This window comes from Lolium perenne, chromosome 3 (assembly GCF_019359855.2).
Source record: "Lolium perenne isolate Kyuss_39 chromosome 3, Kyuss_2.0, whole genome shotgun sequence".
In the NCBI taxonomy this organism is placed as follows: Eukaryota; Viridiplantae; Streptophyta; class Magnoliopsida; order Poales; family Poaceae; genus Lolium; species Lolium perenne.
Window position 1 is genome coordinate 286837234 of NC_067246.2, and position 11868 is coordinate 286849101.

An 11868-nucleotide genomic window follows, 5' to 3' on the forward strand; every position below is an offset into this window, starting at 1 on the left:
GGGCGTGGGGAGCGCCAACGAGTGGGGATGCTCTTACGCCCATTCAACCAGGCGGTTGAGTGAGTGTAACGGGGAAGCAAACATGAAAGCTTACAGCCAGGCCAATTAAACCGTGAAAACGCCGTGTAATATATTTTTCAACGAATCGAAACGGCGGTCACGGTGCCGCCATTCTCCTAGCTACCCTCCCCCCTTATCCCAGCAAGTGAAAACCGCCCACTTTGGTGCCGTACACAGAGACCATAATTTGAGGCGATTTTTTTTAATAATGTGAATTTTTTATTTATTTCCAGGAATAGCACGCATTTTTAAAAAAATTCCAATTTTATGACTCGTTCGGTCAGTAGTTGACCGATCGGATATTAGAAGACCGACGGGTGTCGGCCGTTGGATGGCAGCACTAATTGGTCAATTGACCTGTTAACGACCGATGATTTGGTTAGTAGGGTTCCTCTTTCGCAAATAGTTCTTTATTAAAGAACCTTATCCATGCAAGTCGGTGTTCTAGATCTAGATCTGCCTCTCTTGATCTGCTTTTTCATTAGCTCGAGACTTCTCCCAACGGCTCTCATCAAAGAATCTTTTCCATGCACGCCGGTGTTTCTCCTCAACCTCCTTGCGCGCCCAATTCGGCTAGTCATTGTCTATCCAGTGAAACAATTTGCACAGAGACGGGGAGACTGCAACACAAGCAGTAACATTAAACCAGAAAAATAAAGACCCGCAAATATGCCTAAATTTTTTTTTGTCAAAACATACCGGCGGCCTGGTGGACGACGAAGCTGAACTTGGGGGTGGATCATGATCATAGTTCGCACACATGAAAATTTTCTTGCCGAACCAATCAGAGAAATCCTCCACCTGCTTAACCTTAGCAAGACGGCCGCACCAACACCGCTCTGCAGTCACACCCGGGGGCAAACTTGCAGCCTTCATCTTCACCGGCCCAAACTCCTGGTCAGAGCACAGCACACTCATGATGGCTAAAGGTGAGCCAACAGGAAAAAAAAGAGAGATAGAAACACTTCTGCAGCGAAGAATGTCGATCCCTGCTTTTATAGAAAAAAATTCGAGAGCGTGGCAGGAAAATATGGCAGGCGAGCTGTGGCCGCAAAAAAATGGCGAGAGAGCGGTGGCGGGAACATATGGCGGGAGATCTGTGGCGGCAAAAAAATAGCGGGAGAGTGGTGGCGGGAGATACGGGCGGGGAAATATTTACCAGGAGATGGTGGGAGGGAGATATCACCCCGAAAATATTTGCGAAAGAGGAACCCTACTAACCCTAAACCTAGACCGGTCAGTCGGTGACCAATTGGTCGGCTACTGACCAATTGGCCGGCTACTGACCAATTAGTGTTGTTATCTAGCGTGGCAGCACCGGCCGGTGGCCGACACCCGGTCGGTCTTTTAATATTTGATCGGTCAACTGCTGACCGACCGAGTCACAAAATTAGAATTTTTTGAAAACGCGTGCTATTCCTGAAAATAAATAATAAATTCGTATTATTAAAAAATCGCTAATTTGAGGACCACATATCTGTATGAAAATAATTTTACTATATTCAAGAGGATGTAGTTTTTTTCGATAAAAAATATTAATATCCCGGATATCAATTACACTCAGCCTCTGCAACCCCGCTATACCCTAATGATAGTACGGATGCAATACAACCGAAAAATAAGAAGAAGCTAAAATAAAATGTCCCACTATAATGTTCATGTCCTTCCAGCAGCACAAACACCACCAAGACAACACCTAAAGTCTAAGTTGTTCAAAAGCGACGCCTCGAAGAAGGAAACAGTGCACACACGTATCGTCGCCCAATCATAGATCTTAGTTTTTCACCCGAAAAAAATTCCCCTCCCAAAATAATGCCTTTCAACAAGGTCATTGCCAGACACAACTACATAAGGTTGAGAACTTAGATTTTCACCATGAAAGGTATGACATTGATCTTCTCTTGTGTTGATGCCCCCACTCGCATGTTGCTGCTATGAAGCCCGAAACATCAAGCAAGTTCACCATCGACGCAAGGCCTCGAACCCCTAGTACTAGTCCTCAAAACTCGGTTTGCATGCCATTCTCCTCCTCTAACTTCACCTTGAAACTTAAAAGACGTGTCCCATGATGACAATAGACATTAGAGCTTGGCGCCGTTCCCCCGTAAAACCAAACGGTTGGAAAAAATATGAGAATGCACGACTAAATCCAATCTGATCCAGCAATCTCCATGCATGAGTCGCCCAATGAAGGCAGCGGAGCCTTTCAAAACTTGACACTCGGCCAGATCAAGGAGGAGACGCATCCAATAGATCTTCGTCTTGACGCAAAAGGAACCCTAGGACCGCCACCTTTATTCTTCGATGCGAAGGAAGCCACGCTGTCATCCTCCACCCAACAACGACGAAGGACATTCAGAACCTCCACCGCAATAATAGGAAACGGAGGGCGCACAGGTGACACATGAGCCACGCGGTGCCCACTGTCACTACACTGCCAACCATCGCCCAGGGCCAACAAGGTACATGCAGCAGCCATGGCATGCTTGACCCAGATCATGCCCACGCGGCCTAGATCGACCCAGGGAGATTGTTGCGATATTGTTCATCTGTAGTCAAGGACGACGCATCCCGTCGCCAGCCCATCGCCAACGTCCATCACTAAGAGCGCCACCACGGCGCACCCACCGGAGCTTCACCTCCTCCCAGAGAGGATCCATCCGATGCGCCTCATAGCCCTTCGTATTTGCTGACCGGGTGCCGCCTACCATCGGTGATGCTGGCGGTGGCAACGACAAAGCGAGCCACAAGAGGGAGGTCTTGTGCTTCGGTTGTTGCCATCCGGATCGAGCAGCCACTGCGCTGGTGACATGGGAGAAGGGATAAGGGAGGAGTGAGGGGGGCTACCCAGGAGAAGCGAGAAGGGTGGGGCGGCTGAGAGGAGCAAGAGGATGTAATTGTTGATATCCCACAGTTGGCTTCTAAAGAGAACAACTTCCTCATAGCTGAATTCACCGAAGAGGAAGTTTTGGAGGCTATTTTCCAAATGGAACATAATAAAGCGTCGGGACCATACGGGTTTCTCGCTTACTATTACCACTTATGGGAAGTCATCAAGAAATAGCTGATAACTTTATTTACACAGCTACAAAAAAGCGATAGTTAGCACTGTATAAATTGAATTTCAGAATTATTACTTTGCTTCCTAAGAAAGAGGATGTGGTCCAAATCCAGCAGCATCGCCCTATTTTCTTAGTGTTATCACCGGATTTTGGCCAAATCAGGAGATGGGCCGTAATTGAGATGGGCTTGAAGGATATACACGTGAAGTGTCTCTAAATCGGTCTTGTACGAGAGTTTGGGCTAGATGGCCCGTGTATCTGTACATTATGGTAGATTAGAATTAAGAGATAGAGTTTAGCTCGTACACGGATAGGTTTATTCCCGAATTAGAAAGTCTACGGACTATAAATATGTACCTAGGGTTATTGAGAAAGAGGACGACCACGTTCACAACAAACACAATCTAGGCACATCGCCACCCCTTGTTTCGAGGGTTTCTTCCGGGTAAGCATCATGCTGCCTAGATCGCATCTTGCGATCTAGGCAGTACAAGTTTATTCGTTATCTGGTGTTACTCGTACTGAAGCCTTGTTGATGGCGAGTAACACTATTTATCGTAGATGTTTTGGGGCTTGCATCATTGTTCTTCTGATATGCTTGCTTAGCTATGCTGCCCCTCGATGTCTAGCCGTCCTTACACCTATCTTAGGTGTAAGGGCAGCATCTTGCTTCGTCTTTATTTAGTAGATTCGATCTGTTATAGTTGCTCCTTGTTCTGCAAGGATTAGTTTGATATCCGTATGGTTAGGCCTTGCAAACGGGTTGAACGATCCGGTAGTGCGCTAGGTATGGCTTACCGATCCTAGAAGGGATGTTCCGGGAATAGACGCTATGTTGGTTTTTAGGCCTCTTTTAGGGTTAGTTTGCCACCATCTTTCGTATCTGCTAGGCTCAACTACGTGTAGGATGTTCCGGTTATATGGTGAAAACCCTAAACTGTCGTAGATCGATTTAGCTTAATATTAATGAAGCAGGACACCCATGTTATTGCAAGATCTAACATGAACCATGGGTCAATCGGCTCTTTGAGCCGATGAGCAGGGTAACCTGAGAGCCGATCGAGGCTCATTTAATGTTTACGTGTCTACGATGCAGGAAACTAATCGAAGCGATCCAACACCTCCCTGACCAGGTATAGGTCAGGTGGCACGCCCTTGCGACCGTCAGGACGTGTGCCAGAGCATTGCGGGCCGTCGACCGAGGGACCAGGGCCCACCAGCCGTCTTGGAAGCCTCCCGGCTCTTCGTGTTGCTCGTCGCTGCTCGCCGGTGGGTTTTGGCAGGCAACACATTCTGGCACGCCCGGTGGGACAATCTGCAACAACCACGTCAACATCTGCAGCTGAGATGTCAGGCGAACCAGTCAAGTACGAAGAGCTGCCTGAAGAGCACAAGAAGAAGTATGATGAGCTTAAGGCTCTCTTCGAAGCCGATCTCATCGGCTCTTTCGAAAAAACCCGTTCACATGGCATTAGGTTCAAAGGATTCACACCCGAAGGCGTGCTCGATGGAGTAGATCTGTCTCTTCCTTCGGAGGAGCGCACCAGAGCCCTGCGCCAGGAAACCAATTATATGGTGGCTCATTCTCTACATCGTCATTCTGAGAGCCTGGTGAACGCTTTCGAGCGTGTTGCGCTCCGTGTGGTTCAGGAAATCATGAAGCATCAGTATTCTCCGTCAGGACCTACCCTAGGGACTCACCAGGGAGAAATACCGTTCCACACCAGGCCGCAACTGCCATACACGCTTGCAGCTCCACAGCAACAAGGTTCACCGGCATACGTCGTCTACAAGGTTGGAGGTGATCCTGGCGATTACCAATTCTTGTATGAGCCGCCCAAAGAGATCCCACACGGATACGTGTGCACATACGTGCCGGACTGCAACAACTGGGCGCACACGAACCAGATTGCAGCAGGAGGGATTGCTGGAGCAGGAGGGAGTTCCGGAGCAGACGCTGAGAAACAGGCGTGGCTAGCTAAATATGCCACCGGAACGAGTCATGAAAGCTCAACCCCTGCAGCACATACCATGGAGCAAATCAGTGCAATCCTGAGAGACCAGTTTGGTATCATGCCAAAGAGGAGAACAATCGGCTATTCCAAGCCGTATCCCAACGAATATGACCTGATCCCGCTGCCACCTAAGTATCGGCTCCCTGACTTCACAAAGTTCAGTGGATCGGAAGGGTCTAGCTCAATTGAGCATGTGAGCCGATATTTGGCACAGTTGGGCATGGTTTCAGCATCAGACCCGCTACGTGTAAGGTTCTTTGCGCAATCTCTCACATGTCCAGCTTTTGGGTGGTACACCTCGTTGCCACCAGATTCAGTTCGGACATGGAAGCAACTGGAAGAGCAGTTTCATGTACAGTACCACTCAGAAGCTACCGAAGCTGGCATTGCCGATCTGACACAGGTGCGGCAAAGGCGGGGAGAGACGGTGCCTGAGTATATTCAGCGTTTCAGAACTGTCAAGAACCGATGTTATTCGGTTCGTTTAACTGAGAAAGAAGCAGTCGAGCTGGCAGTGGCAGGCCTCGCAGCGCCACTCAAGGATCTGACTTTCCAAGTGGAGTACAATTCACTGGCACACATGGTTCAGAAGTTAACATTATATGAACAGCGCCACCCAGAATTGTACCAAGACAAGTTCAAGCGCCCGATAGGCCTGGTCGAGGCAGATGAAGCTGAAGACTTTGCAGAAGATCAGGAAGTCGCCGTGGCTGAATGGAATCGGGGGGCAGGCCCCGTGTCCTGCAAATGGGTAAAGCAACCAGGGCCTTCGAAAGGGTTTGACTTTGATATAAGCAAAACTGAGCAGATTTTCGATTTGCTGCTAAAGGAAAAACAGCTGAAGTTACCCGAAGGCCATAAAATCCCTACGGTGCAAGAGTTGAACGGGAGACCATACTGCAAATGGCATCACACGTTCACCCACGCCACCAACGACTGCAAAGTGTTGCGTGGACAGATTCAAATGGCGATAGAACAAGGCCGATTAATCTTCGGTCAGTTTGCCATGAAAGTGGACATGCAACCGTTTCCTGGCGTCAACATGGTGGAGCTCAACCATGCCACGAAGCGTCAGCCGGGTTTCTCTTTCGATATCAACATGGCAAGGCCTGTAGACCGCCATGGTAAAGATAAAGAGGAGAGCAGTCACTCCCGTGGCAAGGATAAGAAGGAGGCCGATCCACGCGACCGGCCCCAATATGATAACAGACGGTACCTCACCGAGGAAGAAGTGAGAAGCGTGCGGTACCAACGACCACTCTCAGCGCATCTCCTTAACAAATATGAGTACCAGTACGACCGACGCCAGCGGTACGACGTCGATGACGACAGATATTGTCGGTCTGGTGCAGACAACAGAAAACATCGTCGATATGATAGAGACGATGAAGGATATGAGCGTCGCGCCAAAGGGAGATCAAGAGAGCTGGAGGACATGGACAGGCACTGGGATTGTCCTTTCTTTAAGCACTGCTGAGACTCAGGAATGAGCCGATTGCCAACAATCGACAACTGCCCAGAATGTAGACAGCAGAGGAAGGGCACAAGTGAGGTGTCAGTGTTCAAGCGTCTAGGGCCTCTCCCACCTCAGAGCCGAGGAGCTGAGTCATCCCGAGATGAAGACTTCGAGGAGTCAGAAGATGAAGAAGAAGATAGGTACCACCGGCCAAGGTGGTGCCCTGATGGACTCAGTCATTCTCAGAAGCGTAGGGTTCAGCGGCTACGTAACTTAGAGGAAGCCGAAGCGCAGTACCTGTACACGTTGAGGAAAGCACGGCCCGATCTGGCCGTGAAAATTCAGCAGACTTTGGAGATGGAGGCGCGTCCACAGAAGAAAGAATGGCGCCCCAAGCAGACAAAAGCCGATGCAGAGGCATCGGCTGACACAAATATGGTGTTCATACTGCCGTCGGAGTTTCATGCTCCAAGAACTGAAGAAGTGCCAGTAGCACAGTTTGACTGCGGTCCACGGCCAGTTGTCTTTGAGAAGCCACGAGAGAGGAGCTACAGGCACTTGAAGGCCCTGTATCTAAAAGGTTATATCAACGGGCAGCCTGTCAACAAGATGTTGGTCGACACGGGAGCAGCAGTCAATATAATGCCATACTCCATGCTACGGTGTTTGGGACGCTCTAACGAAGATCTGATCAAGACCAACGTCACACTAAGCGATTTCAACGGCCAAGCATCAGAAGCACAAGGCGTTCTGAACATAGATCTAACCGTAGGCCGGAAAACCATCCCTACGTCGTTCTTCATCGTCGACAGCAAGAGCACCTACGCTGTCCTGCTAGGGAGGGATTGGATTCACGCCAACTGCTGCATTCCATCCACGATGCACCAATGCCTGATACAGTGGGATGGAGATGAAGTGGAGGTCGTTCATGCAGATGACTCGATCGAGATCTCACTAGCTGGCATGAACATTTGGGATGCAGACGATCAAGAGCCGATCTCTGGAATCAGTTTGGACGGTTGTGAGCGCATCGAAGCGTCAAAAAACGGGGTGAGGCTGGTCTTATCCACCGGCCTGACAGAGTAGCAAGACCAAAGTCAGTAGACGTACGTGGCAAGGCCGATCCCTGCGATCGGCCCCAAAAAATAAAAAGCAATAATCTCACCTCAAGCATGTCACGTAGCCAGAATAAAGCACAACATCAAGCTGGCAGGTGGAGCCGATGTTCAGGTACAATTCCTGGAACTGGATTACTAGAAAGCCGATATCTTCAATTACTTGAAAGATTCGGCTCGGGGGGCACCTAGATGGATGAGATCCAAGGCCATGAAGTACGTTCCCAGGGGTTGTCAACGACCAGCATCGCAAGAAATATTTGCAAGAAACATTTCCCAAGTATATGGGATGATGGGCAGTGAGACATGGGGGCCGATACATGAAATCGGCCAAATAAAAAAAACAAAAACAACGGGAGACAAAGTACAGCCGATGCACAGACATCGACTTTAGAATAAAAAGCCGATGTGCAGCCATCGACTCAAGAGGTATAAACTGTTACAAGCAGGGGACAAGCTCAATTGAGCAGTTATCAGGGTACATAGAGAAGCTCTACTGAAGGAATGCCTCAAGAGCATGGAGGGCGTCAGCACGGACACGATCCACCTCAGCGATCTCGGCATCATCGTCTTCGTCCTTGCCTGTCACCAGCTGCTTGTTCAGGGCGCGTATTTCGGCCAGATCAGTCTTCAGCTCAGCTTTGAGACCTTCTGCTTCCACGTGGGAGTGGGCAATTAGGGCTTCCTTATCTTGGATGAGCTGTTTGGTTGCCCGGACCCTCTCTTCAAGGTCCTCCAACTCCTTTCGCAAGGTCTCAAGTTCAGCAGTACTGATAGAGGTGTCAGTTTTGGCATCCAGAGTTGCTTTCTTCTCATTAAGCCGCTGACATTTGTCTGCAATATCGGCTTTCAAAGGAAGCTGGGCATGGCGTAGACCGATCCTCTGACGAGCCAATTTCACCCTTGACCTGTAGGCAGACAGAGTCACAACTGGCCAGAGTTTCACCTGCAACGTCACCGGGAGATGAAGCTGGACGTCTTCAAGGATGCTCTTCACTTCTTCAGGGTTTTTCAACCAATGTCTCAATTGAGGAGGACAGCAGAGCCTTGAGATGCTGGAGTTGATCACGTGTAGCGCTGGGCCCTGACTCTGCACTTGCTTTAGACGTAGCTGGCTCGATGGATTCAGGGTCGAATGTTAGCAGGTTTGAGAGGTCATAACCCTGACAAACAACAAGAACAAGGTCAGTATGCAGCAAAAGAGAAAGTCAGAGCTAAGGAAAGGGAGTGTACCTCTCCTAAGACCAGAGGGACAGCCGATGAAGAGGTGATCGGCTCTTGTGTTTCTGCTATGGGCTTGGCCAAGGTGGCAGCCTTGTCAGCTACACTGTCAGGAGTTGTTAGGTCCAGGGTGGTGGATGGCAGCAATACTTCCTCGACTTCCCCACTCGAGGTGTCATCGGTCTGCAGAGGAAGTGGTTAGCCGTTAAGAACAGCAACAGGTTAGCATGAAACATGAGCCAAGGAGAATATGTAAAGTAATTACATCCAAAACCTCCTAGTTTGATGAAGAGGTTTGCGGTTCCTGATACGTCCAATTTGCATCACTATTTTGTATCATAATTTGCTGTTATTCATTGATATATTTCATGTTTGGGCACAATACTTATGTTATTTCATCTATTTTGCATGTTTCATCATTATTGAAGGATCAAGCACCGGAGCCAGGATTCTGCTGGAAAAAGCACCGTCAGAACGCAATATTTCGGAAGATCAACTGTGGAAGGAAATTATACCAAAAATCCTATTTTTCCAGATGACGAAGGAAGCCAGAAGGGGGAGCCGAGAAGACCCAAGGTGGGCCCAGACCATAGGGCGGCGCGGCCCATGGCCTGGCCGCGCCACCTTGTGGTGTGGGGGCCCCACAGCCCCTTTCGCCTCCTTTTCTTCGCGAAACCCTTCGTCCCGAAAACCTAAGCCACAGAGGGTACCTCACGAAGAGTTACAGCCGCCTCTGCGGGGCGGAGAACACCAGAGAGAAAAGAGCTCTCCGGCGGCTGAAATCCGCCGGGGAAATTCCCTCCCGGAGGGGGAAATCGACGCCATCGTCACCGTCATCGAGCTGGACATCATCTCCACCGCCATCACCATCATCTCCACCATCATCACCGCCGTCTCCACCGCTGGACATCGTCACCGCTGTAGCAATTTGGGTTTGATCTTGATTGTTTGATAGGGGAAACTCTCCCGGTATTGATTTCTACTTGTTATTGATGCTATTGAGTGAAACCATTGAACCAAGGTTTATGTTCAGATTGTTATTCATCATCATATCACCTCTGATCATGTTCCATATGATGTCTCGTGAGTAGTTCGTTTAGTTCTTGAGGACATGGGTGAAGTCTAAATGCTAGTAGTGAACTATGGTTGAATAATATTCAATGGTATGATATTTAAGTTGTGGTGTTATTCTTCTAGTGGTGTCATGTGAACGTCGACTACATGACACTTCACCTTTATGGGCCTAGGGGAATGCATCTTGTACTCGTTTGCCAATTGCGGGGTTGCCGGAGTGACAGAAACCTAAACCCCGTTGGTATATCGATGCAGGAGGGATAGCAGGATCTCAGAGTTTAAGGCTGTGGTTAGATTTATTCTTAATTACTTTCTTGTAGTTGAGGATGCTTGCAAGGGGTATAATCACAAGTATGTATTAGTCCTAGGAATGGCAGTACATTAGCATAGGTTCACCCACACAACACTTATCATAACAATGAAGATTAATTAGCCATATGTAGCGAAAGCACTAGACTAAAATCCCGTGTGTCCTCGAGAACGTTTGGTCATTATAAGTAAACAAACCGGCTTGTCCTTTGTGCTAAAAAGGATTGGGCCACTCGCTGCAATTATTTCTCTCGCATTTTACTTACTTGTACTTTATTCATCTGTTACATCAAAACTACCTGAATACTTGTCTGTGAGCATTTACAGTGAATCCTTCATCGAAACTGCTTGTCAACACCTTCTGCTCCTCGTTGGGATCGACATTCTTACTTATCGAAGATACTACGATACACCCCCTATACTTGTGGGTCATCAGTTCCTTGCGAGCTCTCTTGATACATCGGCTCTTCGTGCGTAATCCGCCCTGCCCTGCTTTGATCGGAGCTTGGGAAGCAGCAGGTTCAGGAGCTGACCTTTTCTTGGAAGCCGACGGTGGCAAGTCTGGCTGGCTCTGCGTAGTGGTTTTCCCAGAGTTGCCCGAGCTCGAGTCCCCTCGACTGGACTGTGTCCCCTCGCTGGAGTTTTCTTCAGTAGAAGTCTGTAAAAGAAATACAAGCATGATTGCAGAAGCCTAGAAAGAAGGATGAAATCAGCCAAGGCAGGGGTTAGCTTACGTGCAAATTTTCTTGGGCTGGAGTAGGGTTTTGGCGCTTCAAGGTCTTCCTGGCAGCTACTTTCCTCACTGCTGTTCTCGCCTTAGCTGAGGCTCGGGGGGCAGCTGGCCTAGAAGATGCTCTACTCTTTGAAGCCAATTTTTGTGAAGTCGGCTGGCTCTGCATCACGACCTTTTTCAAGGGTGGTGAGTTTTTGCAGAAGAGGACCACCGGAGCTGGTGGGAGGAAGTTGAAAGGGGAGCCGTCATCATGTACAGGTTCTGGGCCGTCTTGTTGCTGCAAGAAGATAGAGCAGGATTATAAAAGGAGAGAAATCATTGTGAGCCACTTCAAGAAATTTGTGAGTAGTGGTACCTGTTCTGCAGGGACGTCATATTCAGCATCAAGTTGTTTCAGCAACGGTCCCAGAGCTCTCCTGAAGGCATGAGTCTTCCACATTGACCACCAAGTCTCAAAACCATCGGTTGATGAGGTGAAAGAGAGGTTGTGAGGAATTGGGATGGTTAGAGTGTCAAAGAAAGAGTAACACCTCTGACCCGTGAGGACATCGGGCAGATCAGCTCTGCTCTCTGTTAAGTGGTGGAGGAAGAAATGAGGAGACAGCTGCCCTAGACCAAATTGCCGGGCTGCTACGACCGGCTGATAAGACTCATAACCAGGTTTGATGATCCTGTTTGAGGTGCTCATGCCAACTGGAAGGAAGCAGGGACGGATCATGATGGAATACAATTGCCGAGTGCTGGCGTCATCGGCAAAGCTGTCTAGCCTGAAGGAGACTGGATTTTCGAAATTTTCAGACTCCGTATAAGGAAAGAAGAGAGG